The 3,016-nt window shown below is 46.7% G+C and overlaps 1 pseudogene; it reads left to right on the forward strand.

Moving 5' to 3' along the window:
* Window positions 1-281: 281 nt before the first annotated feature.
* Window positions 282-2,659, forward strand: LOC103609944 (annotated as a pseudogene).
* The last annotated feature ends 357 nt before the right edge of the window (window positions 2,660-3,016 follow it).

Below are 3,016 nucleotides of genomic sequence, written 5' to 3' on the forward strand. Positions count from 1 at the left end.
TGGGGGGTGGCAAGGACAGCGTGTGTCACAGGCCCATGGGGGGGGGGCTCGGAACCGTGTGGCAGAAGTGATGTCACAAAGGGGCCTGGTTACCAGGGTGCGCATGGGGGATGCCTGAGGCCAGTGGGCACCAGAGCTCCCCGGCTCCCCACACGGCTGGCTGCGCTGTGTCTGCTGCTGTCACCGGGGCCAGTTTGCATTCCTGACAGAACGTAGAGCTGTCTCAGCTGCTGGTTGTGGCCCAGCCAGGCTGTGGCTACCGCGGCCACAGCCCTAGCAGCCTTGGCATCATGGAGGTGCCCGGGGCTGCCCCTCAGCTGTACTTGGGGCTGGTTCTGGGAAAGCTGTGCAGGACTGTGGCAGCATTGCCTGAAGACCTGAGACCGGGCCCTGGTTTTCTGTGGGAACTGGTGACATGTGAGGCTCTTACTGCATTTTTGATTCTCTTGTTTCTGTGGAGAAGTGTTCGATCGGTGAGAAGCCGGCTTTATGTAAGAAGAGAGAAAAAGCTTGCTGAAGAGCTTTCTGGACTAATTGAAGAAAAATGTAAACTACTTGACAAACTTAGCATTGTTCAAGAGGAGAATGAAGGCTTACAGTCAGCTTTGAAGGATGTCAGCTTTGAGAAGGAGTCAACAGAAGCGCAAAGCTTGGAGGCAACCTATGAAAAGCTGAGCAGGTCCAAATCTAAACTTGAGGATGAAATAGTCTTTCTAGCAAAAGAATTAAAAGAACAGAAATCTAAACATTGTGAGCAAGATGAACTGATGGCAGATATTTCAAAAAGGATACAGTCCCTAGAAGATGAATCGAAATCCATCAAGTCACAAGTAGCTGAAGCCAAACTAATCTCCAAAATCTTTCAGATGAATGAAGAACGTCTGAAGGCGGCACTAAAAGATGCCTTGAATGAAAATTCCCAACTTCAGGAAAGCCACCAACAGCTTTTACAAGAAGCTGAAGTATTGAAAGAACAAGTGAGTGAACTTCATAAACAGAAAATAACATTTGAAGACTCCAAAGTCCACGCCGAACAAGTTCTGAGTGATAAAGAAAATCACATCAAGTCTCTGACTGAACGCTTGCTCAAGATGAAAGACTGGGCTGCTGTGCTTGGAGAAGACATGACGGATGATGACTTGGAATTGGAAATGAAGAGTGAATCACAAAATGGTCCTCACTTAGATGATCCACCAGAAGGAGCTTTGAAGAAACTGATTCACGCTGCTAAGTTAAATGCTTCTTTAAAAACCCTAGAAGGAGAAAGAAACCAAATTCACACTCGGTTATCTGAAGTAGATAAAAAAAAGGAAGAGCTTACAGAGCATATTACAAATCTCCTGACTGAACAAGCATCTTTACAGTCAGAAAACACACAGTTGGAAAGTGAAAATCAGAAGCTTCAGCTGAAACTTCAAGTAATGACTGAACTGTATCAAGAAAATGGAATGAAACTCTACAGGCAATTAATAGTAGAGGAAAATTACCAGTTAGAGAAGGAGGAGAAACTTTCCAAAGTAGAAGAGAAGATGAGCCATGCAGCTGAGGAACTGGAGACCTACAGAAGGCGAGCCAGAGATGTGGAAGAAGAATTGGAGAGAAGCGTTCGTTCTTATCAAGGGCAGTTGATGGCCTATGAGAAAGAAGCGCATGGCAGTTGGGTGGCAGCTGAGACTGCTGAAAGACACCTCAGTTATTTAAGGAAAGGAAATGTTTACAAGAGAGAAAAATTAACGGAAAAAGAGTTTAAATTTGAACTTGTGAAAAAAGATCCTTTTGCACTCGATGGTCCAAATACAGCATTTGGCAGAGAGCAGTCCCCATATGGTGCCTCACCAGTGGGTCGACCTTCATCCGAAACGAGAGCTTTTCTCTCTCCACTCAGACTCGCACCTTTGACTCCAGGGCGAGGAGGAGGAAGAGGCTCAAGAGGTGCAGAGAATACTCTGGATCATCAGATGACCAATGAAAGAGGAGAATCGGGCTGTGATAGGTTAACCGATTCTCGTGGAGCACCTTCTGGGTTCCTGTCACCTCCGTGGGAACAGCACCGGAGGATGACGAACCCTCCACCAGGCCAACCATGTTCTGATCCAGCTCTTCTTCCACGAAGGCAAGACAGATTGGATTCTAATCCTGGTGGACCATCTGGACCAGCAGAACTCAGAAGTTTTAATATGCCTTCTTTGGATAAAGTGGATGGGCCGAAGCCTTCACAAATGGAATCCAGTAGAAATGATACCAAAGACGACCTTGGTAATGGAAATGTGCCTAATTCATCTGTGCCTGCTGAAAGGGAAGCAACTGGCCCTGGCTTTGCTACTCCACCTTTTCCTGCAATCAGAGGTCCATTGTTTCCAGTGGATATGAGGGGTCCATTCATGAGAAGAGAACCTCCTTTTCCTCCACCTCCTTCAGGAAGCATGTATGGAGCTCCTTGAAATTATTTTCTACCAAGGGTTTTCCCTGTCCAAACACCACCTCCATTTGCAATGAGAAATGTCTGTTCACCGAGGGGTTTTCCCCCTTATGTTCCTCTAAGAGCTGGATTTTCACCTCCACCCCCACATTCTGAAAGTAGGGGTGGGTTCCCTTCAGGGTCGCTTCTGTGCTCAAATGACCCTTCTCCTGAAATCCAGAAGCACAGCAAGAAACCTGATACTTTTAGTCTCTCTTCATAGTTATGACTTATCCCTCATTTTCAGTTTAAGTAACTACTTGTTTTGCTCAAATTGAAGCTTAATTGAATTATAATTCTCAGGGTAGTATTTTGTAAATAAAGATGATTTAAATATGAATTTTGTGAGTAAGTGCTAGCAAGTGCTCCATGCATGCTGCAAGGCAGGAGGTGTCTCAGGGCTCTGTTTCTATGGGAACCAATGGCACAGGCTAGCTCCCTGTAGTTCCAACCTCCGTTCCAGGCAGGACAATGGCACTTGGGGAGGACTCCCATACTGCAAGGACCTGGGGGCACAGCCCCGGGTCGCCGACGCTCCACGCGGGGGTGCTGAGACGG

Source organism: Galeopterus variegatus, unplaced genomic scaffold (assembly GCF_000696425.1).
Source record: "Galeopterus variegatus unplaced genomic scaffold, G_variegatus-3.0.2 Scaffold10331, whole genome shotgun sequence".
In the NCBI taxonomy this organism is placed as follows: domain Eukaryota; kingdom Metazoa; phylum Chordata; class Mammalia; order Dermoptera; family Cynocephalidae; genus Galeopterus; species Galeopterus variegatus.